At 40.9% G+C, this 27,783-nt stretch overlaps 1 protein-coding gene and 1 pseudogene across 6 annotated transcripts in view; both read left to right on the forward strand.

Moving 5' to 3' along the window:
- TMEM108 (transmembrane protein 108) overlaps positions 1–27,783 on the forward strand; it is a 326,114-nt gene that overhangs the window by 194,189 nt on the left and 104,142 nt on the right. The window lies entirely within an intron of this gene.
- LOC139076296 (U4 spliceosomal RNA) lies at positions 16,453–16,575 on the forward strand (annotated as a pseudogene).

Raw genomic sequence — 27,783 nt, forward strand, 5'->3', positions numbered from 1 at the left:
GTCGTCTTTGGAAAAATGTCTGTCACTTTCTTAGCCCTTTTTTTTTTTTTTTCCAAGATTGGCACCTGAGCTAACATCTGTTGCCAATCTTTTTTTTCCTTCTCCCCAGTACACAGCTGCATATGCCAGTCGTAGGTCCTTCTAGCTGTGCCATATGGGACACTGCCTCAGCATGGCTCAATGAGTGGTGCCAGGTCCATGCCTAGGATCCAAACCGGCGAAATCCTGGGCCGCCAAAGCTGGAGCATGCAAACTCAACCACTCGACCCCAGGGCCGGCCCGATGCCCATTTTTAATCAGCTTGTTTATTCATTTTTCTATTGGGTTGTATGAGTTCTTTATACATTTTGGATGTTAACCCCTTATCAGATACGTGATTTGTAGATATTGTCTCCCATTCCATAGGTTACGTTTTCATTTTGTTGATAGTTTCCTTGGCTATGCAGAAGCTTTTTAATTTGATGTAGTCCCACTTACTTATTTTTACTTTTGTTGTCAAATCCAGAAATACCACTGCCAAGACTGTTGTCAAGGAGCTTTTTTCCTCTGTTTTCTTCTAAGAGTTTTATGGCTTCAGGTCTTACGTTCAAGTCTTTAGTTCATTTTGAGCTTATTTTTGTATATGGTGTAACATAGGGGTTACATGTACCTTTTTAAAGATGTGTTTTTAAGCTTTAAAAATTATGCTTTCTGAGAGTGTCAGGAAAGTAACATTGAATAATCTAAAAAAATTAAGTACTCTGGCTTAGTTTTAGATAGAACTATAGTAAAATATGCATTATATTCTCAGTATTAACAAGTCTACTTGGGCAGTTGGCAGAAACAAATGGCAAAAACAGGATTTTGCAGGATATTTGCAAATCATCAAATGCCAAACAATGGGGTTTTCAAACAATTGGGGTTTTCAGGCCCAGTGCTTTTGGGGACTTTTACTTCATTTTGGAAATTGTACTGAATGGCAAATATAATGATTTAAAATATCATTATGATCTCTAACTGTAGGAGTAGGGGTGGCTTTAAGAAAATCTCAATTCTTTCAACTCAAATTTGTCGTCTTGTTTTTTTTCTCTTTCTCTCTCGAAGCAGAATTCTTTGGCGTTGAACCACTTGCCTAAGATCATGTAGTGTATCACTGAAACAAGAATCCCTTGGATTTTGTTCGTCTGTTTGTTTCACTTTGAGGTCTAGTATTTGGTTTGTATAGTCCTGCGTGTCTCATGGGTTGATGAGCTTCCCTAGGATCTCACTTAGTCCAAAGCCACCATTCCGGAGCCCAGATAGGCACTGAATGAGGTTAATAGGCAAAAATAGGCACTAATTTCATTCAGCAAATATTTGAGTGTCTACTCTGTCCCAGGCACTGTGCTAGATCCTGGATATATCCCTTAAAAAAACAACAACAACAAAATTTCAAACTCCCAAAGAAAGATAGCTAAAAACTTCTCCTTTTCCAAAGCGAATTTTCACAGATATTCATTAAGCACTTACTATGAAGGCACTATAAAGGATATTATATACAAAGATAGGGTCTCTTCTCTTAGAAAGCATTTCATACAACTAACCGATATCCATTGTTTTAGTCAGTATAGGTCACCTGCTATAACAAACAACCCCAAGATCACAATGGTGTAACATAACCAAGGTTTGTTTCTCGTTCACCCAAAGTTTCTCAAGTAGATATTTCTGGGTGAGTGCCTCTCTTTCAAGATACAATCAGGAACCCAGGCTTTTTCCATCTTCTGATCCTACTATCTTCAGTGCTGGCCTCCAGGAGCATCACAGAAGGAGGAGAAATGTTGGATACTTATCCTGCTCTGCCTAGAAGTAGCACACATGAATTTCTGCTACCATCCCCTTAGCTAGACCTAGTCATATGGCCCCATCTGGATGCAAGAGGACTGGGAAATGTTGTCTGTGGCTGTGCAGCCACTTCCCAGGAATAAATATTTACTGTGGGAAGGAAACATGAATCTTGGATAGTCAACTAGTCATCTCTGTGTTCTTAGTCTAAGCTTGAAACTCCAGGTGGAAGGATAACTAGTGAAACAAGACAGCCTGTCAAGCATTCAATTCTTCTGGCAGCCTACAGTATACAGTAAAATAAGGGCAGTAGGCATCCTTCTTAGAAATAACTAGTTCTAACCACCTGTTGCTATGGAACTCCTACAGCATTGTTTCACTAATAGTTTTCTATTATTGAGTTCTCTTAGCGTCACCACATCTGTTAATGTGCCTGCCATTGAAATAAATGAATGAATGACCAGAACCACATTAATTTCAAGTTTTGATAGACTCATGGGCATAAATATTGCTGTTCACATATTGAGAAGGATGAAAGGAAAGTAGAACATGATTCATTTCAACTCCCTTCTGTGTAGTATTAAAAGAGCTAAAAGTGTTGGGTATGTGAGATGAATGAAAACAGGGCCACCATCTAAGGTTATTCAGATTTTGAGTTACACAACTGTACGGGCACCATTCACATTGTAGACTCTGTCAGTGGTATCCTCCCGGAGTTATGTGGCTATTCAGAGGACCTGAATGAAAATTTGAGCAATGGATAGTTAGGAAAACAAGTGTTTTAAACACAATTTATGGTAGGGTAACTGTAAGATCACATTGGGACTCAGCAGATAACCTTCCTATTAGATTTATCTGATACAGATTCTGATAAGTTTTTCTTGAAACACTAAGTAAGGAAGTCTTGTTACATAAGCAGATATTTCATGTTTCTATGGGGAAATGGAAAGTAAAATCGAGATGGAGAGTTGAGAGTGTAATGAAAGGTAGAGAAAGAGAAGATGGGAGGGCCAAGGAGCTATGACATTTTGAGAACTAAATGAGAAGCTGGGGAGACCTCTTTGAGCCTCTGATCACTCATCTGTGAGGGGAGACTCAGACTGGGAGGTCTCTGACACCCATTCCTGTACATAGAAACACAGAATGGAGAGCAGCCTATTGCGGGAGTTGCTGTTTTACTCAAGAAATATCACACAAAACAAGAAGAGTAGTTCTGTGGCAGATATGTTTGTCTGAGAGTCAGAAAAGCTGGATTCTCATACTGGCTCTGCTGCTAATTATTTCACCTCCCTTAGCCTCAGTTTACCCATTTCTGAGGAGTCTCAGTTTATCTACCTATGAAAAGAACAAGTGTTCTGTAAGGTTGTTCCTACTCTTAATATTCTCTGATTCTAGAATTTAAAAATGGATGGGTGTTTTTGCCCTAAAAGAAAGAGAAAGATTCTGAGGGTCATTGGATCTGCACATTGGAGTCAGAGAGCCGGGGAAAGCTCACCAAAGAAGAAATATAAGTCAGGACAGTGTGTGGTCTTTTCAGTTAGTCCAGCCCAGGTGTCACTGCTTGTTAAACGTATCAAACTCTTTATGCTTCAGATATGATCAAATTTATACAGAAAACTGAAACACATACCACCCTTCTGATAGGCTTTTTGAATTCTAAATCTTTCTGTAGGAGGATTTCTTTTTTTAATTTCACCAATCTTCATTATTTATCAAGCTTCCCTTGATTGGCTGATAGTCATCTTCAAAAATGTATTTTGTATGCTTGAAATTTGCTAAGAGAATAGATCTTAAATGTTATCACCTCAAAAAAGTAACTATATTAGGTGATGAATATGTTCATTAGCTTAATTGTGGTAATCATTTCACGATACATACATGTATCAAGTATCACAATGTATCCCTTAAATATATATAATTTTTGTTTGTCAGTTATACCTCAGTAAAGCTGGGAGAAAAAAACAGCAAAACCAAAAATGTGTTCTGAGTATCTCCTGTGCATATTGGACTATCGCAGTCATTATGCATATTAAAGAAAATGAAAGGAAAAATGTAAGAGGTCTGATCTCACAGAGCTTCTGATTAATTCCAGTAGGTATGGGAAGTAGCACATTGGAAAGGTAATTTGAAGACTAAATTGTAAACCTGGCTGCACCCCTGCTAGGGGTCCTAAAGATGTCATGTCAAAGAACATGAGTCATGTTCCTATAAAGAAACATACACATTTGTAGATTAAATGAATGTCCCTAGGAAATATCCACCTGTAGCAAAGGCAGCCAGTGAACAAACCTGTTGGTCACTGTTATGCCTATTACTGGAGAAAAATAGAAATAACAATAGCCTCCCTTGAGAATTTCTAACCATAGGCCTGCTCTCTTGTGGTTTGGATTTTGAACCCATATTACATATGCGGTATGGGTAACTCCAAGAGGAGCTATAAATAAAAATAAATCCGGTCAGCACCTTCTCGGGTCCAGCCAAAAAATGCAAATACTCTTGACAGGAAAGCATCCTCAATCAAGGGGCTTCAGGATACCCACAGATTAACTTCAACCAAATAAGAGAACTCAATGAAAGTTACCAAATACGTAAGGAAACAAGCTGTGATAGCGAGAGTTAGCAATAGAGAGGAAAGAAAGGAAAGAGAAGAGAGGAGAGAGTGAGGAAGGGAGAGGTATCAATTTAGACTGCCAAGAACTTTAGATACTAGAATTATCAAATACTGAATATGAACTAACTGGCATTCTCATAACCATTTGTTATGCTCATGGAATCTGGGTCAGGAACTCAGGGTACAAGTGGAATGGTTTGTATCTGTTCCATGTTGTCTGGGTCCTCAGCTGGATGGCTGGCAGGCTGGGGTGACAATAGTTGGCTGCTATAATATTCCAGAGGCTCAATTCACTCATATGTCTCGTGGTTCAAGCTGGCTGCGATTGAAATATTAACTGGAGTTATCAGATAGAACATTCAAACATGGCCTCTCCATGTGGTCTGGGCTTCCTCACAGCATGGTGTCTGGTTCCCAGGGCATCTACAGAGAGCCAGGCAGAAGCTGTATTACTTTTTCTAACCTAGCCTCAGAGTCATGCAACATGACTTCCACACCATTCTGTTTATCAAGGAAATCACAAAGGCCTGGCCAGGTTTGATGAAAAGGAATATAGACTTCACCTCTCGATGAGAGTTGGCAAAGTTCTGATAGGGAATTTGGGACTAGAAATATTGTTGCAGCCAATTTAGAAAAAGATAATGTCACAATATGTAAACATATTTGAATAAATAGAAGATGGAAATGGGGCAGGGGGATCATGAGATAACAGACTGTTGAAACTGGCCAGTTAGATTTGAAAAAAGAACCCGCTAGAACTTACAGAATTTTAAAAAAATGTAATCATTAGAATTTGAAACTCAGTGGATGGATTAAATAGCAGATTAAATATCTTTTTAAAAGAATTAATGTACTAGAACACAGAGCTGAAGAAATTACCTGGAATATATTATGAATAAATAAGAAGGTAAAAAAATTTAACAAGTAGTTGAGGCATGAAAGATAGTGTTAGAAGGCCTAACATGGGTATAACTGAGGATTCAAGAAGGAGAGAATCGAGACAATGAGGGAGAAGAAATATTTAAGACATAATAGCTCGGAATATTTTCTAGGATGTATGGAAGATATGAATACTCAGATTCTGGGAGTATTGTGAATCTCAAGAAAAAAATAAATAAAAGGAACTCCACACTTGAATATACAAACAGTGAAATTGCAGATAAAGAGATGGTCTTAAAGGCAGCCAGAGGAAAAGTTTTCTTACAGAGGAACAACATTTAAACCAACAGTTGGCTTCTCAATAGCCATTATGGCATCAAGGAGATGGTGAAATAATATCTTTAAAATGCTGATGGTTGATAACTATCAATTTAGAATTATGGATCCGATGAAACTTTCATTAAAGCCTGAGGGCAAAATGAAGACATTTTTAGATATTGTTTTAAATAGAGCATTTCACAGATGGACTCTCATTTACAGAACTTTTGAAAGATGTGCTTCAAGAAGAAAATTTTCTCAGCAGAAATGTCTTAAATGTAAGAAGGAAGAGTCATCACAGAAATTGGCAAACAATTTTCTGTGTTAAACAACATAATTCTAATTTGTAGAGTTAAAGAAAAATGGACAAAACTAAAGAAATATGCTGGGCAATAGTAAAATTTAAGTTGGAAGAAGTTGAACAGAATCAAAGTTTTTTAACTTCCTTATAATGTTTGAGAGGAAGGAAAATACATCGATTACCTTAGACACTGTCAAGTTAAGTAGGCATGGCAAAATTTTAAGGGAACCATTAAAAGAATAGAAATAACTTTCAAACAAGTAGAGCAAAAAAACCATTGGAATAAAAAAAATACAAAGGAAGGCAATAAAGAAGGGAAAATGGGCATGGAGAAAGTTGGATAAATAGGACAAGGTAGAAATAAATACACATAATCATTAAGCACAATAAATATCAATGGACCAAAGTAACTGGTTAGGTGCTTTACAACTCACTTTAAGAGATTACTACAGGGGCTGGCCCCATGGCCACGTGGTTAAGTTTGCGCGTTCCGCTTCAGCAGCCTGGGGTTTCACTGGTTGGGATCCTGGGCGCGGACATGGCACCGCTCATCAAGCCATGCTGAGGCAACGTCCCACATAGCACAACCAGAAGGACCTACAACTAGAATATACAACTATCTACTGGGGGGGTTTGGGGAGAAGAAGAAATAGGAAAAAAAAAAAAAAAAAAAGATTGGCAACAGATGTTAGCTCAGGTGCCAATCTTTAAAAAGAAAGAGATCACTACACACACAGTGCAAAAGCTGGAAAAGGATAATATGAGAAAGGAAAATTACTGGGTTAATCTTACCAATAAACGTAATTATCAAGTCGTGACTTGGTGGGAGGGTTGGCAATCATGAAAACAGCAAGGGGCACAGTGCCTGCACCTCTCACCCCTGGTTTCAGAATACCTGCAAGGACACTGTGCCGTCTTCTGGTTTATTTCTTGGGTAGTGATTGGCAGGCGGTCTTTATTGATATCAACCCATTTGAGGCTGTCTCTTAATATTCACAACCTGAGGCTGCTACACAGCGCCTGTGTTATATAATAGTGCCTCTTTTACGATCCAAGATGTCACAGTCTGATGAGTAATGTGGTGCTTGTGGGAGTTATTGAAGGATTAACTGTAGGCTCTCAACCAATCCAAGAGCTGCAGGAGATGAGGCACCATCATAAAGAATTTATCAAAGTGATTCGTCTCTGTTGCTGTGGGCAGATTACAATCTCATTCTGTCTCAGAAAGTTTATAGCCAGTCTCTGAGTAGTTACAAATGTATTATTAATAATCCTTACAAAAGCAATACATTGTTGCATGATTTAAGCATTGCTCATGTCCAGAAATTTGCAACAGTGAGCCTGACCTCATAATATCACAGCCTGTTAAGACTTGACCCCCCTCCCCCCCCCCCCCCCCCACTGAAACAAAACCTAAAGCAACATTGTGTTTTTCCCTTTGAACACAGATCTTCTCATCTATTCGGTGGTATCTTAAAGCTTGAGTTGACGAATTAGGTTAAAGTTAAAAGCTTAGGTTAGTCTCTCCTCTTTCCTCTCTCTTTAAGAGCTGTTACTGAGTAAAAGGCAAATGAAATAGAATGAAAATTCCTCGTAGGGTTGGGTTGTGTATCAAACTGGGCAGAGTAGATGCTGCCTAGTTTAAACTAGGCAATTCCCAGTGATGGGGAAGACAAGCACGGGGACTTTTCTCCCAGGCAGTGATCTACTTCGTGCACAGCACTGAGCTGTGCCTGTTGGGAAGAAGTCAGAGGCCCAGACAGTTTTTACTAGAGGAAAGGGTCTCCCCAGTATCGGGCCTGGCAAGGCCCCCCTCAGGGACCTCATGGGAAGGGTAGGATAGGATTCAGATGCCCTGAGTCCCACGGTGAAAATACCATTCGTACTCCACCGTCATTTCCATCAAGCTATGAGAAGGGCATTTTTGAGGGCAGGAAAAGCACAGTAAGTTGTTCCCCAGCACCTGCTTTGGAAGGCCATGTGGTGGGTACAGGCCAAGAGGAGGTGGCTGCTGAGCCTCGCTACCTCGGTAGAAGTAATGAACCAGAGCGGTAGAAGTCCAGAGGAGTCCCTCAGGCATTCATGTATCACCTTGTCTCTGAGGCAGCTCCTGCCATCTCACCCTGCATTCCCTGCAGTTCAGGGGACAGAGGCACAGCCCCAGCATCCCCTTCTGCTCCCAGCAGTCTGGCGTCGCCACTGCCACCCACCTGCTGCTCTTCTCCATCCTCCTCAGGCCCTCCCCTCAGCCTGTAGCCGTCCTCAGCACTTTGGAGAAAACAAAATGAACTTCTCATCCAGGTGGGAGGCCAGGGGCAGGGGTGAGGGAGAAAGAGATGCAGAGACAAGAGACTGCAAAGCATCTTCCCGTGCTATGAACAAGGGGCAAAGCATTGTATAAGGAAAGTCTTTTTTTTTGAGGAGGGATAGGGTTTCTTTTTGTCTTGGAGTGACATCTCTATTTTTTTTTAAAAAAAAGATGGTGTCATTTTAAGCCTCTTGGACTAAATTTGGACTGTGAAGAGCAATATCAGGATTAGCTGAGTATCAGTGCAGCTGAGAAAGCACAAAACAGATCCTTTCTGCACCGACAGACCTGTGGACATGCCTGGAAATGGTCGGCGATTTTACCTTTTCTGTTGTCTTTCAAATTACAAGTAAACGTGAAACACTCAGTTACTCATTTGCTGTTTTCAGAATTCTTCTGCCTAATTTTTAGATTGCAAATGCTGCAGATGCTGGTAGGTAGAAGCAACAATTACAATTACATTTACAAAGAATTGTGTTGACATTCTTCTAGCAATATTGTTATTCTATGCATCTATCTATTACCTATGTTTAGCATGACTAGAGGAGATGAGAAGTGAAAACAAACTCTAATATTATGCTGAATTAATTTGACCTTTAATATTGCTGTTTGGTTTTTTCACATATCCAAGATGTCAGTTTTATTTTGGTTTAATAGGAGAGCTGATTGTGAGCTGGATAGAATAATGACAGGAGTTTGGCGTTTGAGCTTTGACACGCTTGGATTCAAATCTTGGTCCTGCCATTTACGCTAGCTGCCTCCGCTTTCTCGTCTGTCTAGAAAGGATAATACAACCTGCCATGCAGGGGATTTTGAGGATTAAGTGGATTACTTATCACAAGTTCCATGCACAGTACTTAATAGGTGCTTAATAGTACCTAATAGATGCCGAATGAGTAGTAGAAATTATTTATTATTCACATCGCTCTCCAGTAAGGGATCTGAGCTTGATGATGACTGTTGTTTAAGGTTGGATGAGAAGCTTTGGGGAAAAACAGAGCATAACTCTCAGTCAGACAGAAGTCCAGGTGGCAGCCTGGCGAGCTCCATGCCCAGCCAGCAGCCTGCAAGGTCTGGAGCTGCCAGTGAGAACTATCTGAGAATTAAATTATCTTCCTTTTTTTTTTTCCTTAGGAGAAAAACCTAATAAATTGGACTGAAAATGTCAATTCTGAATACTTTTTGAGGCCATAGGATATAGGAGAAGATCACGAACTTTCTAATCCTGGCTCTGCAGTTTACTAGCTGGGGGACTTCGGTTTGCCTCCTTACGTAGTAAATGGGAAAAAGTATAACCCTCCGAGATCCAGTGAGGTAGTGTGTGTGAAAATGGCAGCACAGTGACAGGTACAGTGCTTGGTACCCACATTCCTTGTTCTCACCCACCCCACCTCCCACATTCACCTCTGGCTCCCCTTTCGTGTTGAAAAATCTGGTGTTTTCTAGCAGGTCATCTATCAGTTTGGAGTCGCTTCTTCGTGGTGTCAGGGCGTGTCTATCAAGCACCCCTGGAGTAGAGACTTCTACCTGTCACAGACATGCCTCACAGGGGACCAGGTGAACCCACATCATAGTCTGCGGGAAGTTTTCCAAGAGAAAAGGTTTACTCTTAGAGTTGTTACGTAGGAAACAGTTGGCTGATCTCTGCCTCAAGTGGCTTATGATTCACTGACAAAACCTAGAAAAACTTAAATGTAAGTTTGAGAAAAGAAAAACTGCACTCACATAAATAATATTGAGCAGACTTTTGCTCATGATTTGAGGATAATTACTTTGTTATTTTAGTCTTTAGGCCCACGTGCAGTAATCTTGCATTTTCCCTTGGTTTAGTCATCAGTCTCAGGCTCTCCGGTTGGGTACCTTGTTAACAGAAGATAGTAGATCCACTAACATTCCTCCCATTCACCAACGAGACCTTCTTGGCCCTTAACACATTACTGGTACTTGGTCAGAGTCTTACATCATTCACTGTTGTCGTCTGTCTCACTTTGTACTTCCATGAACTTGATCTAATGTGTTCCCTTTGCTTCTAATGCTTATGAAACCTGTGGTTACAGAACCAGTAACTTGCTTTATGATAATTGTGTTTTGATGATCAAAGAAGTGTTTTTGATGTTCTGAAACTTTTCTGATGGAATTCTGGAAGAATCTCTCCCCTATGAGTATTTGAGGAACTGCCAGAAGAAACCACTGAGAAGTCAAGTCCCATGAGTTCTGGACTTGCTACTGTCCTTGGCTCAGGTGTGTTTTACCTACAGAGTGCAAGCCCCAGTGCTTTCACACATTTATTTAAGAGGTAGGTAGTGTTATCCCCATTACGCAGATGAGAAGACTGAGGCGCACTGAGGTTAAATCATGTACCCAGGGTTGAATTGGCTACAAGTAAATAATAGAATTAGGATTTTAATCCCTGGATTTTGACTTCAAGCCTGGTGTTCCTTCAGCTATTCCACGTTAGCATCTAGGGGAAATAGTGGGTTACCAGAAAGGAAATAGGAGTTTTGCAACAGGAGGAGAAAGAATATCTCTGAGTCCTGATACAGTACCCAGTAGCAGCTAGTGAGGACAACTTAGCACAGGGGCAAAGAAAGTTTTCCAATACCTCAAGAGTGGGTGTGATTCTCATGAATAGGACAGGCCTCAGGAAAATGTGTCTGGCGGATCAGTCCTTTAAATGGCCCCACTGCCAAGGAGGCAGTTTCTGAATTGGCACAGAACAGGCGGATGCCCAAAGGTGAACAAAAAAGAACATTCCAGGTAGAAGGGGAAGAGGGGCAAAGGCCCTGAACTGGGGACACACTTAGGATTTTTGAGGAGCAGCAAGAGGGCCCACTGCGGCTAGAGTGTAGTAAGAGAAAGGACCAGTGGAATGAGATAAGGACCACAGAGGTGAGCAGGAAGTGTGGGTTTTATTCTAAGTGTGACTGGGGAGCCACTGGAGGATTCCAAACAGAGAAATAGCATGATTTGCTTTATGTTTTGAAAAGATAACTGGCAGCTTTGTGGAAAATTGATCGTAGGGGTTCAGGAGTGGGTACACGGTGACCAGTTAGGAGGTGAGCATAGCAGTCAGGCAAGAGATGGCGATGGCTTGGATGAGGGTGGTAGTCATGGAGATAGAGAAGTATAGAGTTAGGAAAGGAAACATTTTACAAGTAAGTCAACAGGACCTGCTCATGGATTGGATGATACAGAGTGAGTGGGTCACATTGATCCACTCTGGCAGGCAACAAGGTGAAAGATGTCCTAACCAGGTAGGTTTTAGGTCCAGATTTCCCCATTAATTGTTCAAGCCGCTTGTCCACACTTGAGTTTATAAAGAAAGGGATAAGCGAGCCTTTGTTGAGCTTGAGGCTGATAGCAATAACCACATCATTTCTGGATCCTGTGGAGTTTAAACAAATGGACAGTCAATGAGAAACCACAAGGAAGGAACTGAGGCTGTCTTTGGAAGTGGTACCTGTTTCATTCATTCATCAGATATTGAATATCTGCTAGACATGACCAAGTGCTGTGAATATAAAAGGATGAGTTAGAGCCACCTAGGAAGCTCACACTCTTGTGTCCTTGTGGGAATCTTCACAAACAGCCTAAAAGTTATGTCTTTGGACTGAGATCTCTATGGATGCCAAGTGGGTTAATGTCTCTAATAGACTCAGCAGCCCTTTGATTTTCTGAGCTAGTTGTGGTCTTTCTACAGCAGGAACAATTTAGACCTTTTCCTTAATGCATTTCTGAAAAGAATTCTGACTTCACTCTTCCTGGCTAAGAATTGGTGATTGTCCTCTTCATGCCTCACTTACCCCTTCTCACCTACTCATTCCTGAGAGGTACTGGTTTACAGTGGCAGAAAGTATTACTCTTTTCCTGGAGGAATATAAAGGGTGCCTGCTGTGCTCTATTTTCCCTTCTTACAAGATCCAAGCTGCATTCATTTGTCATTGAATATTTCCATTTTAAGAAGCTGTTAATTCCAATAAATGTTGATGGAGGTTTGAAGCCCAAGCGTTTAATGAAGTCATAAATCAAAGAGCCATAGCAGCTTTCTTCAAATGTCCTCGCACAAAACTATCTACAGGATAGAAGATTTCCTACGTTGTTATAGCGCCTGCTTCGGGCAGGCAGAAGCATTCCCAACTTGGATTTTAATAAGCTACAGTCAGCACAGTGCAAAAGTGGTATGGAGAAGCTTGACTTTGTGGTTCAAGTGCCAGTCACCGCATGCCCTTTTCTCCTCCCTGTATCAGAATCTGGCTTTGATCATACTTAGCCTTAAAGTTGTACATGTCAGAGGGCAAGTATCACTAACAGATGTCTTTGGTTCATTAGTTTATCCCTGCCCTTTGTAATAGCAGTACCCAGTGTTCTCACCATTCAGATCAGGTCCCAGGTTAATATCCAGCCTCCACACGGCATAGCCTCACGCTCTCATCTGTGGAACTCTGCAGCTATTACCTTTATGTGTTGGAATGAGAAAGTGTCTTATGTATGGACTAAATTCCCTCTGGTATTTTTTTAAATGTCTTAAAATATTCACTCACTTATAATCTCATACTTAATGCAGTTTTCCTGGGCTCAGTGGATCTCTGTTTCAACATATTATATCTGTTCTATATAGTGTCATGTATTATTTAAATGCATTTATTATAAAATGGGACATGTGCAAGCTTTGCAGATTGCCAAAGAGGTTGCCCTCTGGGCAGATTTTTCTCTGAACTGCATCACTCATGATCTCCTCCTCCTTCCCACTTTCATTTACAGAGCATCCTAGTACCAGCGTTACCATAGTAACATAGAAAGATTGTTCAAACAAAAATGAGAGAAAGAGAGACAGCACTGAGCTTTCATCCTCACTGTTTAGGTTTCTGTGAACCCACCAACCAGGATAGAGGGTTTGGAGAAAGCGGGGAGCCCTGTCCCCAGGGTGCTGACTGTCATTAAGGATGAGAGTGTTGTAATGTTGGTGGATTCTGAGAATTCAGTTTATCACATATTTAGTGAGCACCCATTGTGTGTCAAACCCCTCTGGCCACTGGGGTTGCAGGCAAGAGAAGACAGGGTTGCTGCCTTCACAGAACTTGAAGTCTAGTAATCTTATCTCTTTCTCATAAAAGAGTTGTTTTTGCAAAAATCTTGACAAAAGTTCCAAATAGAGTCCCTTTTCTTCCAGGAATCTTTTTTCCAGATCTCTTGAGAATAGTTTCTTGGTTTATGGTTATAAAATAAATGTCTGTCCTGAAAACCCTGCTAATGGGGTGTAAGTGAGAACCTCTATTTGAAATACTTAAACAAGCCTTCTATGCTTGTTTAGGTGATGGTTTATAAAACTTTGTAAGCCAGTTGCATTGTTCCTTGCAAAGATCCTGACCTGTTGAGGATAGCCCAGGTGGGGTGGAGAGCACAGACGTTAGAAGAACTCCAGACAATGGTGAATTGGAAGTGCTTGTAGTTTCTTGGAGAAAATTAATCAAAATACTATGGTGGTGGGGAGTGATGTCAGCATCATGGCGGAGCGAGCTTCCCCAGTAATCTCTCCCCTCCAACGTACAACGAAAAGGATATTCATACTCCAACAGAGGACATCCAAATACAACACAAAATACATCGGAGACACCCACGCAGCCATACAATGGAGGGTGGAGAAGCTGGAGCCCCTCTCGGAGGATGTGGAACGGGGTAAGAGAAAACTTCACTCCCTCCCCTAAAGACTATGATCTGGGGCTGCAGGAGGCCTCCAAGAGGAAAGGAACTGGGGAAAGGATGTTCTTTCGTGGGAACATCAAGGACTCCTGAGGGTCCTTAAAGCATAGAGGGAAGCCCTCTACCAGGACAAAAGCTTTCATGGGGAGTGACCTTATCAAGCCAACACCCCAGGAGAGCAGATAGCAAGAGCAGAGCGAGAAACCCCTGAAAGCACACTTGAGAAAGTGCACCTTGCCCCACCCAACCAGCACCAGCTCCACTGCTTGGCATCTTGTGGAAGACAGAGGGCTCAGAATACGTGGCTCTTGATCCCCACCCAGTGGCGGTAGGCAGTAACTGCAACCAAATAACACTAGGATGTGAAGAAACAGAGCCACTCCCTACAGCAATTTCAAACATTATATTAGATCTCCAGACCAGAGAGAAAATGACAAGTACTCAGAAATCAGTCCTGAGGTCACAGAAATATGTAATCTAAATGAGAAAGAATTCAAAATAGCTATCATCAAAAAACTCAATAAGTTAAAAGAGAATGTAGAGAAACAATTCAATGAGTTCAGGAACTACTTCACAAAAGAGATTGAAACTATAAGGAAGAATCAACCAGAAATATTAGAGATGAAAGACACAATGGAAGAAAAAAACAAAATATGATTCCCTGAATGCTCAAGCGGCCACCATAGAGGAGGGTAACAGTGTAATCAAAGATAGACATGTTGAAATGCTCCAGATAGAGGAGGAGAGAGAACTAAACTAAAAAGAAATGAAGGAAGTCTCCAAGAAATATCTGACTCAATTAGGAAATGCAACATAAGAATTATAGGTATTCGAGAAGAAGAAGAGAAGGAGAATGGAGCAGAAAGTTTGTTCAAAGAAATAATAGCAAAGAACTTCCCAAACCTAGGGAAGGAGATGGAAATCCACATGGAAGAAGCTACCAGATCTCCTAAATACGTCAATGTAAAAAGACCTACTGCAAGGCATATAGTAGTGAAACTAGCAAAAGTGAATAAGAAAGAAAGAATACTAAGGGCAGCAAGGCAGAAGAAAATAACCTACAAAGGAACCCCTACTAGGCTTTTGGCGGATTTCTCTGCAGAAACCTTACAGGCTAGGAAAGAGTGGAATGACATATTCAAATCTTTGAAGAACAAAACTTTCAGCCAAGAATACTCTATTCAGCAAAAATATACTTCAGATATGATGGAGAAATAAAAACTTCCCTAGACAAACATAAGCTAAGGAAGTTCATAACCATGAGACGCCCCCCCCCCCCCCCGCCTCCCCACACACACACACACACAAGAAATCCTCGAGAAGGCCCTCATACCTGGGGGGGAAAAAGGGAGAAAGGGGTTACAAAGCATGGAGTAAGGAGATAAATAGGTAGACAGAATCAGAGCAGGATAGCAAATACTCAAGTATAGCATTAAAGACAAAGGGAAGGAAAACACCAGAAACAAAGATAAACAACTTAGGGGAAGAGGAAAGGGACTGAATCGGTTTAGTCTAAGAAAATAAGAGGCCATCAGAAAAGGGACTATCTTATCCACAAGATTTTAATACAAACCTCATGGTAACCACTAAAGAAAAAAGCAGAACAGAGACACAAATAATAAATGAGGAGAAAACAAAGAAACACAACATAAAAAACTACATAACTCAATTGGTAGACCAATACATAGGACGAGAAACAAAGGAAATGCAGGAGAACCAGAAAACGAGTGATAAACTTGCAGCATTAAGCCCTCATATATTGATACTCACCCTAAATGTAAAAAGACACAGAGTGGCAAGATGGATTAAAGAACAAGACCCAACAATATGCTGCCTCCAGGAAACACATCTCAGCTCCAATGACAAACACAGGCTCAGAGTGAAGAGATGGAAGACGATACTCCAAGCTAATGGCAAAGAAAAGGAAGCAGGTGTTGCCATACTTATATCAGACAAAGTAGACTTCAAGATAAGACAGGTAAAGAGAGACAAAGAGGGGCAGTATATAATGATCAAAGGGACACTCCATCAAGAAGAAATAACACTTGTAAATATCTATGCACCCAACACAGGAGCACCAAAGTACATAAAGCAACCATTAACAAACCTAAAAGAAGATATTAATAACACAATAATAGTAGGAGACCACAACACTCCACTCATATCAATGGATCGATCGCCCAGACAGAAAATCAACAAGGAAACATTGGAGCTAAATGAAAAGCTAGATCAGTTGGGCTTAATAGACATATATAGAACACTCCATCCAAAAACAGCAGAATATACATTCTTCTCAAGTATGCATGGAACATTCTCAAGGATAGACCATATGTTGGGAAACAAGGCAAGCCTCAATAAATTTAAGAACATTGAAATAATAACAAGCATCTTTTCTGATCACAAATGCTATAAAGCTAGAAAGTAATTACAAGAAAAAAGCTGAGAAGGGGACAAAGATGTGGAGACTAAACAACGTGCTATTGAACAAGCAATGGATCATTGAAGAAATTAAAGGAGAAATCAAAAAATATCTGGAGCTTTGCGCAGTGGCAGTATCGTAGCCAATGAGGTTTATCTGAGGTGCGATTATTGCTAATTGAAAACTTTTCCCAAAAAATATCTAGAGACAAATGAAAACATACTATACCAACTCATATGGGATGCAGCAAAAGCAGTATTAAGAGGGAAATTCGTTCCATTACTGGCACACCTTAACAAACAAGAAAAATGCCAAATACGCAATCTCAAACTATACCTAAGTGATTTAGAAAAAGAAGAACAAACAAAGCCCAAAGTCAGCAGAAGTAGAGAAATAATAAAAATCAGAGCAGAAATAAATGCTATCGAAACAAAAAAGGCAGTAGAAAGAATCAATCAAACAAAGAGCTGGTTCTTTGAGAAGATAAATAAAATTGACAAACCCCTAGCCAGACTTACAAAGAAAAGAAGAGAGAAAGCTCAGATAAATAAAATTATAAATGAAAGAGGAGAAATAACAACGGATACCACAGAGATACAATGGATTATAAGAGAATACTACAAAAAACTATATGCCAACAAGATGGGCAATCTAGAGGCAATGGATAAATTCTTAGACTCTTATAACCTCCTAAAGCTGAATCAAGAAGAAATAGAGAATCTGAATAGACCAATCACAAGTAAAGAGATTGAAACAGTAATCAAAAGCATCCCAAAGAATAAAAGCCCAGGACCAGACCGGTTCCCTGGGGAATTCTACCAAACTTTCAGAGAGGATTTAATACCTATCCTTCTCAAGCTATCCCAAAAAATTAGGGAGGATGGAATGCTTCCTAACACATTGTACAAGGCCAACATCACTCTGATACCAAAGCCTGACGAGGACGACACAAAAAAGGAAAACTACAGGCTAATATCACTGATGAACATAGATGTAAAAATCCTCAACAAAATATTGGCAATCTGAATACAGCAATACATCAAAAGGATCATACATCATGATCAAGTGGGATTTATTCCAGGGACACAGGGATGGTTCAACATCTGCAAATCAATCACTGTGATACACCACATTAACAAAATGAGGAATAAAAACCACCTGATCATCTCAATAGATGCAGAGAAAGCATCTGACAAGATCCAACAGCCATTTATGATAAAAACTCTTAACAAAATTGGGATAGAAGGAAATTTCCTCAACATAATAAAGGCCGTATATGACAAACCCATAGCCAACATCATACTCAATGGGGAAAAACTGAATGTCATCCCTCTGAGAACAGGAAGAAGACAAGGATGCCCACTGTCACCACTCTTATTCAACATAGTACTGGAGGTTTTGACCAGAGCAATTAGGCAAGAGAAAGGAATAAAAGGAATCCAAATAGGGAGTCAAGAAGTAAAACTCTCACTGTTTACAGATGACATGATCTTATATATAGAAAACCCTAAAGAGTCCATTGGAAAACTATTAGAAATAATTAACAACTACAGTAAAGTGGTGGGGTACAAAATCAACTTACAAAAATCAGTTGCATTTCTGTACTCTAATACCGAACTTACAGAAAGAGAACTCAAGAATGCAATTACATTTACAATCTCAGCAAAAAGAATAAAGCACCTAGGAATAAATTTAACTAAGGAGGTGAAGGGCCTATATAATGAAAACTGTAAGACATTATTGAAAGAAATAGATAATGTAATGACATAAAGAGATGGAAAGAGATTCCATGCACATGGATTGGAAAAATAAACATAGTTAAAATGTCCATACTACCCAAAGCATTCTACAGATTTGGTGCAATCCCAATCAGAATCCCAATGGCATTCTTCATGGAAATAGAGCAAAGAATCCTAAAATTCATATGGGCACCCAAAGACCCCGAATTGCTAAGGCAATCCTGAGAAGAAAAAACGAAGCTGAAGGCATCAAGATGTACTACAAAGCCATAGTGATCAAAACAGCATGGTACTGGTACAAAAAGACACACAGATCAATGGAACAGAACTGAAAGTCCAGAAATCTTCAACAAAGGTGCCAAGAACATACAATGGAGAAAAGACAGCTCTTCAATAAATGGTGTTGGGAAGACTGGACAGCCACATGCAAAAGAATGAAAGTAGACCATTATCTCATGCCATACACAAAAATAAACTCAAAATGGATCAAAGACTTGAAGATAAGTCCTGAAACCATAAACCTCCTGGAAGATAATATAGGTAGTATACTCTTTGACATCAAACTTAAAGGATCTTTTTGAATGCCATGTCTTCTCAGACAAGGGAAACGAAAGAAAAAGTAAACAAGTGGGAGTTCATCAGACTAAAGAGCTTCTGAAAGGCAACAGAAACTAGGATCAAAACCAAAAGACAATCCTCCAATTTGGAGAAAATATTTGCAAATCATATATCTGATAAGGGGTTAATCTCCATAATATATAAGGAATTCACATAACTGAACAACGAAAAAACAAACAGCCTGATCAAAAATGGGCAGAGGATATGAACAGACATCTTTTAAAAAAGATATACAGATGGCCAATAAACACATGAAAACATGTTCAACATCACTAATCGTCAGGGAATTGCAAATCAAAACTACACTAAGATACCACCTTATACCTGTTAAAATGGCTATAATCACTAAGACTAAAACCAACAAATGTTGGAGAGGTTGTGGAGAGAAGGGAAGCCTCATACACTGCTGGTGGGAATGCAAACTGGTGCAGCCACTATGGAAAACAGTATGGAGATTCCTCAAAAAACTAAAAATAGGGGCGGGCCTGGTGGCCTAGTGGTTAAGTTCGCATGTTCCGCTTCAGCGGCCCAGGGTTTCACTGGTTCGGGTCCTGGGCGCGGACATGGCACCGCTCACCAGGCCATGCTGAGGCGGCGTCCCACATACCACAACTGGAAGGACCCACAACTAAAATATCCAGCTATGTACTGGGGGGATTTGGGGAGAAAAGGCAAGAAAAATAAAAAAAGATTGGCAACAGTTGTTAGCTCAAGTGCCAATCTTTAAAAAAACTACCATATCATCCAGCTATCCCACTACTGGGTATCTACCCAAACAACTGGAAATCAACAATCCAAAGTAACGTGTGCACCCCTATGTTTGGTGTAGCACTATTCACAATAGCCAAGACGTGAAAACAATCAAAGTGCCCATCGACTGATGATTGGATAAAGAAGATGTGGTGTGTGTGTATATATATATACACACACACACACCCACATATATACACACAATGGAATACTAAAAAAAGTCAAAATTATCCCGTTTGCAACAACGTGGATGGACCTGGAGGGAGTTATGCTAAGCGAAATAAGCCAGACTGAGAAAGACAAACACCAAGATGATTTCACTCATATGTGGAATATAAACAAACACATGGACAAAGAAAACAATTCAGTAGTTACCAGGGGAAGGGGGTGGGGGTGGGGTGAGCTCAGGGGGTGAAGGGGAGCACTTAATGTGGTGACAGACAAGAAATAGTGTACAACTGAAATTTCACAATGATGTAAACTATTATGAACTCAAATCAAAAAAAAAAAATACTATGGTGGTAAATTAGAGGGAATGAATTGGAGTGCCAAGTGAGAAATTAACTGAATTCTATTTTATGCATAGGCAAGTAATTAGTAAGGAAAATTTACGTCATCTGAACTAAATTATTGCTTGACTGTTTGCTGCCTTTAAAAGCCATATCAGTTCCTCTGGTATGCCATATATGGCACTGTTTACTACATTACTGTTCTATCCTAATTACAGTTAGAGTAAAGTAAGTCATTTCAATTCTTGGAGAATCTGACTTCACAGTGTAGCAGTGAAATTTCTTCATGGATCTGAAAGTGTCTTGGTTCATAGATGAAATCACGATTATTCTGTTATTTTAAAAGACAAACGTTAAAGAGGATATACTGATAACAACAACAGATAGCGATTTATTGGCTTTTTATGAGTAGCTTATAATCTTGTGTTTACCTCCTTCAACGGGTTTTGGTGTAATAGTTTCTTTCACTTAAATTCAAAAATGACTGAATTCCATATAGTATTTTTGTGGTGAATAAGAAAAAGCCAAACAAAAATAGAATGTCAGAGATTCTTAAAATTTGACCTTCCCCAAATCCCTGAACACTACATCTTTGCTATTTGAATTGTTGGAAGGATGAAAAGAAGCTCTCGGAGTGATAATACTTACTCTACTGATACTAAAAAGTCAAATTCACTGGGTTGAGTTTGAATTCTGTTGTTCGTGCCAGCCTCTGAAAGGATGGACTTTTAAACAGTCAGGTGGCCCAAAGTTAGCAATGGAGCAGTGAGAAGGACACAGATAATCCCAAACTGTGTCATCAAAGCTTGCAGGCTGCATTTGCGCGCAGTGGAGACGGCAGGCTGTCATGCTGTCCTTCTCCAGGCTATGCAACCACTGCTAGAGGGCGAGGATGGGGCATCTGCTGCCAGCGTCCAGCCAGGTAGAAATGACTGCTTCCTTCCCCTCAAGCCTGAGACAAATTATTTCAAAGCCATCATTTGATATGTCCATGGAGTGGTCAGTATCTCATCCTATTAAGGGATAATCAGTGAGTTATGGAGTACCAGGGATCTGGAGGAGAAAAGTCTTAAGACTTTAGGTACTTGACTTCAGAGAAGCTGAGAACAGTATTGATTCACCCAAAAAAAGCTATCCTGCAGGCTATTTTCCCGGTTGGTAATCGGTTACTTCAGCCATCCACATTCTCTTGTCCAGATTGCTCATGAGCAAGAACCTCATTTGTAGCTGCTTGTCTGTGGTTAGAGATTCATTCTATGAACTTGCAACTGTGACTTTCACAGCAGGAAGCCAGCTAGCTTGGGACTGAACTTTTGTCCACCGGTGACACCACCATTTTCTAGCCAGGATAACTTTATTTCCTCTGCAAGTTGCCATTACATTCTGTTCCTCTCTGGGGTACAAATTCATCACAAAAAGAAGCAGTGCTATTCTAAGCACATGCCTTGGCTTCTGCAAGGGCCCATGATACAGGTCTAGATTTGTTTGGAGAGAAAGGTGAGATCATGAATGTGCAAAGTTCTTATCACAGACAGAACTGGACTTGATGGTTATCTGTAAAACAGACAATGGTGAAGTTACCTACCTTAGAGGGTTGCTTAGGAGACTAAATGAGATATTGCAGGTGAGTTCATCAGGAAAACAGTGCAGGAAGCAGAAATCGCTCTAGGTAGTTCAGGCAGCAAGGGATTGCATATGAGGGGGACTGCATGCTTCTGGTGCTTACAGAAGCACTGGAGAGTTGGGACAGTAGATCAAGAACTGTCAGGTCCAAGGACATACCACTACAGCAGCGGTCCAGAGGTCAGGACCTGCTCCTGCCTGACCTCAGGAACCACCACAGTCCTCTTTAAGCACCAACAAGGCAATGACTAGGATGCTGCGATGCTGAAGACAGGAGCTGACCTGCCAGCAGCTATAGCAGCAGGACCACGGCTTCTCACTCACTCCTGCCCTCCAGGTCTCCCACAAGCATGGAGTACACATCTGGAACACTGCTCCGCACAGGAGGCTGGGAAACCTGATTTTAAGCTTTTCAACCTCTCCAGCTAGAAGGAGGATGGAAACCAGGTTGGGAAAATCAAGTTCCATTATTTACCACAGAAGGAAAGTACTTAACACAGTGCCTGCTGAATGGAGTTATGTTACTGCTGCTTTGATATTCAGATGTAAGGTACTACTTTTAACCTGGTGTCTCAGCCCTCATTTCCTAGAGTTCTTTTGACAAGTTGATTTTTTATGGCTCCCAGACACCCAGAATGCCCGAGGGGTTGCTCTCTCCCACGCTTAAAGTCGGCACTACTGGCTTGGGAGGCCCTGTTGATTTGGCAGAGACTGCTGCCGAACTCCCGGCGCACAAGTCATGGCCAGGTTGCCCATGGAACTTACAGCTTCGCTTGGGGATACCAGTCACCAGCAGGTAAAGTCATGAGCCTCGGTTGGCAGTTTGGTCCATACACTACAGAATTGTGCTGTCCAGCATAATAGCCATTTAAACACATGTGGCAATTTAAATTTAAATTAATTAAATAAAATCTTAAATTCTCAATAGCCACATGTAACTAGGGGCCACCCTATTAGACAGTGCAGATAGATAGTATTTTCATCATTGCAGCAAGTTCTGTTGGACAGCACTGCTAGAACATCTCTTCACATGTGAATCAGAACTTGCAGGCATATTTCTAAATTCTGTACAACTTTTGCAAGTTTTCTGGAATATTAATGGAATATTCTGGGGCCCCAGTCTCTTCCCAGTCTGCACCTATAGTCCTAGAGCTTTTCCATGACCCTCAGAGCCACCCTTTGTGTTTAAGGAAAGCCAGGAGTATGATGGTAACTGTTTGATACCTCACTGACCAGTTGACCATTAGTCAAAGGTTGGGTATTCCTGGGTGGACCAGTTTGGTATGCATCCACTGGAAATCGTCACAGCCAGACATAGGCAAGGCAGGACCCTTTGATTGTGTGCTTTTTTTTTTTTAACTTCCTGTTTCCAGACAGCTTCTTCTTCCTGCCTCTAACATTCTGTATGTCTTTGAGGCTTGATGTTCTCTGCTGAAGCTTTGAAATAATTCATTTAAAAATTTGTCCTTGCACTCCCAGCTGTTGGTAGATGTAACACATGCTTTGAGTTGGATGTGATCGCTAGAGCCTGCGCGACAGTGCAGCCCTCCTAGCACTAGCGTTGCAGATGGGATGTGCCTGTCCTTGCGTCATTTGCTGAGGCTGCAGTGCAGTGATTCTGAGCCCTGTGTGGGGGGACCTTTGTGAGCCAGTGCTCCCAGCATTCATTCCACGCCTACCAGCTTTCCATTTCACCGTCCATCCTTGGGAAACATAGCTGCTTTGGGAGAATCTCCCAAGTTTGGACATGTGGAGTAGAGAGATGCCTACTGTTGAGCTACCGCAAAAAGCCTGAGTGAGACCATCAAAAATGAACGGAATATTCATGTCATTTTCTCTTCCAGACTCTGTAATTCTCTTCTATCAATGCAGATGACAAGCAAGCTACATACTTTATTATTTGGCTGTCCATAGGAATACCTTCACCGTACTAGAATTTAACATTAAACATTTGGCTTTTCTTGGAAGTGGCTGTATGTAAAAGTTTCCTGCACTTTTTATTTTAAAAAAAGTATTAAAGACACCATTCGTTGTGTTGTTTAATGCCTCTTCTGTAAAGACTTGTGAGATAAATTGCTCTTATAATTCAATACCAGGGAAAAAGTTATCCTTACTGACACTTATATGCTCCCTCTTTCAAATGTTGAGAGTCATGTGATCTATTCAAATATCTTTTTTTTTTTTCTTGAGGAAGATTAGCCCTGAGCTAACATCTGCTGCCAATCCTCCTCTTTTTGCTGAGGAAGACTGGCCCTGAGCTAACATCCGTGCCCATCTTCCTCTACTCTATATGTGGGATGCCTACCACAGCATGGCTTGCCAAGTGGTGCCATGTCCGCACCTGGGATCTGAACCAGCGAATCCCGTGCTGCCAAAGCGGAACATGTGAACTTAACTGCTGCGCCACCGGGCTGGCCCCCAAATATCTTTCTGCCATTTTTCCCTAGCCTAGGTTTTCTAGTCTAATATTCATCCCCCACCCAGCCTTATCATTGCTTGTTCTTATCACTATACTTCCCTGTATTTAAGTTTGGGTTTTTGTTATTGTTATTTTGTTTTAGTAATTGTGTGTTCTGGTAAACCTATTCTTTTTGGACGTGGGTTAAACATCAATAAATCGGTATCAACTTTGGTATGAGAAGTCACCTATGGAGACTTTTAAAATATACATGTCTGGAGTTTACCTCACTACTAGTGAATCAGAATCTTTGGGGGCAGGACTGGAATAGGTATACATATTCTTTTAAATCTCCACAGGTGATTTTGATGTGTTCTCCTGATTAAGAGCCACTGAAGTAAGTCAGTGAATCAGTGGTGTGATAAAAAACTGGAAATTTAAGTAGTCAGAAGGTTGAGTCATAGCTGGCCCATGTGAGATGGCAGGTCAAGCAAGTAGTGGCAAATGCTTAAAGAACTTCCAAGGTAAAGAGATAATAGTTGCTGTGAAGTCATGACTCCAGGGCAGTTAACTTCATTCATTGGTTCATTCCTACATATATTTTTGCCTGCTGTGTGCCAGGTATTGTGATTGGCACTGAGGATACTGAAATGGTATAGTCTCTGCCTCTAAGGAGCTCACGGTCTAGTGGGACTGTCAGACAGGTAGATAATGATTAGACTTGTAGTAAATACAGGGATGGAGACATGCCCGGGGCATCATGGCAGCCCAGAGGAGAGGCATCTGGCCAAATCTTGAGGGAAGAGGTTAATGAATGCTTTCTGGAGGAAGCATCTAGAGATCTGGGTCTCAAAGGATGAATAGGAATTATCCAGATGAAAGATTTTCCCAGAAGAGGGGCCAGCACTGTGTGGGAAACTGTATACTGTGTGCAGGAGAGGTCATCTATTGCTGCACAACAAATTACCCCATACCTTAGTGGCTTAAAACAACACTTGCTATCTCACAGTTTCTATGGGTCAGGAATTTTGGAGTGGCTTAGTTGAAGGGTTCTAGCTCAAGCTTCATATTTGGTTGCAGTCGAGGAATCAGTTGGGGCTACAGTCATCTGAAGATGGAGACTTCTGGAGAATCTGCTTCTGAAATGTTTCACTCACATGGCTGTTGGCAAGAGGCCTCAGTTTCTTAAGGCCTCCTCCCCTGGTGTCCTCATGACCTGACAGCTGTCTTCTCCCAGAGATTCAAGAGAGGGCAAGGCAAATGCCAAAATATCTTTTATGACCTAATCTTGAAAGTCACACAAAATTCTGGTGATTACACATTTCAGCTGTATGCAACATGGGAGAGGACTATACAGTGTGGCTGAGGCAGGGATCATTGAGGAGATCATGGAAGGTGGCTACCACACAGGACATCAAGCTGAAGATAGGGAGTAGCAGAAGAAGCTGGCCAGGTACAGGGCCCAATCATGAAGGAGCCCAAAGGCCATCATTAAGGAGCTGAGACTTCATCTGTAGGCATCGCAGAGCCGCTGAAGGAACAGTAAGAAGAGAATTCATGGTGTCAGACTTATGTTTTAGAAAGTGCTCTGGGACAGTATGAGAAAGAGTTTTGGAACAGAAGGGCCAGTGAGCTGTCACAAAAGATCTGATGTGGACCCAGATCAGGGCAGTTGTAGTATGGAAATGTAGACCTTTGCTCTCAAAATGTGGTCCGTGACCAAGTAGCACTGGTATCACCTGACAGCTTATAGAAGTGAGGGATCCAGGCGTCACCCTGGACACACTGAATACAATCCGAGTCACATGGTCCTAAAGTTTGAGAAGTACTGTTATAGAGGAAGCAGTAGAAATAATTAGAACATGAGTGTTGAGGAGAAAAGAAGAGAGAAGATTGACTTCTAAGTCATATTTGCTCCACTTATTGTAAAGCATAAACATTTTTACCTGAATCTACAGAATAAATCCAGAGACCTGTGGATATGGACAGTGTCACTAATGATACGATCTAATAAAAAGAAGGCTTTCTCTTTTATTATAAATCATAATCATATAAATGGTGCCAGCAAAAGAAACCTACTAAATACTTCCCTGTTGTAAGGCTTTACATTATTTTCCAACCAGCTTATTTGTTTTCTTTCAGAGTCTGAAGAACAGATACCTAAATTATCAGAAAAGAGGCCATGAGGAATGGAATAATATGATCAACAGGGCTTTGACAAGCTACAAGATAATGCACATTCTGGAAAATGTCCTTATTTCCAGATGACCTTTCCAGGCATTGTCTTTTCTGGAATCAGATTTGGTAGCCAATTAACTACTGGGCCTCATATAGTAAATGTCTGCCAGGAAATCCATTACTTGAATTATGGTCAACGAGAGCCACCACCCAGTGGCTTTTGTACTTGTTATTACAAGCGCATCGTGTGATGTCTGCTGGCTGGCAAGCACCAACTGTCATCATGTGCCATGTGTCAGTCTTTGCTTTGTCCTTCCTTCTTCTACCCAGATCTTTGCAATTAGGAAAACTATATAAATGAATCTGTTCTGGATCTCAGAACTCAAATAAATATGTTAGCTAGTTCTGCAAATAAAGAGAGGGAAGCAAGGGATGGATGAGTAGATGGATGGCTGGATGAATGAATGAAACCTCCAAAAAACTCATAAACGAGCATTAGTACAATGAGAGTACGTTATTCATGGAGGAGGGAGAGTTTCGTTTTGCAACAAGTTCAGCGGCTTTGGTGGCTAATGATTTAAGACCTAAGAATGAGCCCCAATCTCATTCTTCTTCAGGCATGAGCTGCTGTCCCTGCTAATAACACGGAACTACTTTAGGTAAACTCTTCAAAGAGCATTGAGGTCACCAACTCCAGGAGCTGCTAGAGATTAAATGGCTTCCTCGAGTTGCGACCAGATACAGAAGAGACAAAGGGAAACTGGTGCTTTCGCTTTGGCCCTTCTGACTGACTCCTTCCTGTGTTCCAGGCCCTGGTAGTCTGGTTTCCAACAAGTTATTGATCATTTGTTGAGTCATTTGAGTCGTCGGCTTCTCATGATGATGTGAAGTTATTTGTTGCTATTTAGAGTGATTAGGCGGGTCTCTGACCAGTAAATCTAAGGCTACTGGTACTTACAAAGCCTTAGGTAGTAGCTCTCTATGCTGCCTGGTCACCTGTAAACTCCTTCTGTGGGATTTCCAGGGATCCCTAGTTGTGAGTAGAGAAGTTTTCGATAGTGCGGCACCGCTCCTCAGCTTCAGGGACTTCCATGTCAGGACTCCCAACTCAGACCCTTAGTGAGTGTTGGAAATAAGATCCACCTTCTCCTCATGGAAATGAACTATAGTAGGGGTAAGAGATGCTAATTAAAGTCATTCCCTAGTTTTGTGAAAGATAAACTCATTTTCTTCTTTATGATTCCATCAACTTGACAGGCTTCATAACCCTATTCCTTAGAAGATATACTTTGGAAGGCATTCAGATATCAGAGAATTTACAACTTACCCTCTCTGCCACCTCCAACTCCAGCTTTACCCTTACCCTACATACCCTACTTACCCTACTCCTTACCCTACTCCGCTCTGTTTCATCCCATAATACTGATCAGCTTCTAAACTACAATGTAGTTTACTTATCTTTGTTACCATGCTCCCTCCACTAGAATGTAAGCTGCATTTAGTCTTTTGTGTTTACTGCTTATCCCTAGCACTGGAAAGTACTTGGCACATAGTAGGTACTCACAAAATATTATTTGAATAAATTTCAGATCCTACAGGACCTTGAAACCTGTTTAGTGCCTTTGTTTAGAG

The sequence above is a fragment of the Equus przewalskii genome, chromosome 15 (assembly GCF_037783145.1).
Source record: "Equus przewalskii isolate Varuska chromosome 15, EquPr2, whole genome shotgun sequence".
Classification (NCBI taxonomy): domain Eukaryota; kingdom Metazoa; phylum Chordata; class Mammalia; order Perissodactyla; family Equidae; genus Equus; species Equus przewalskii.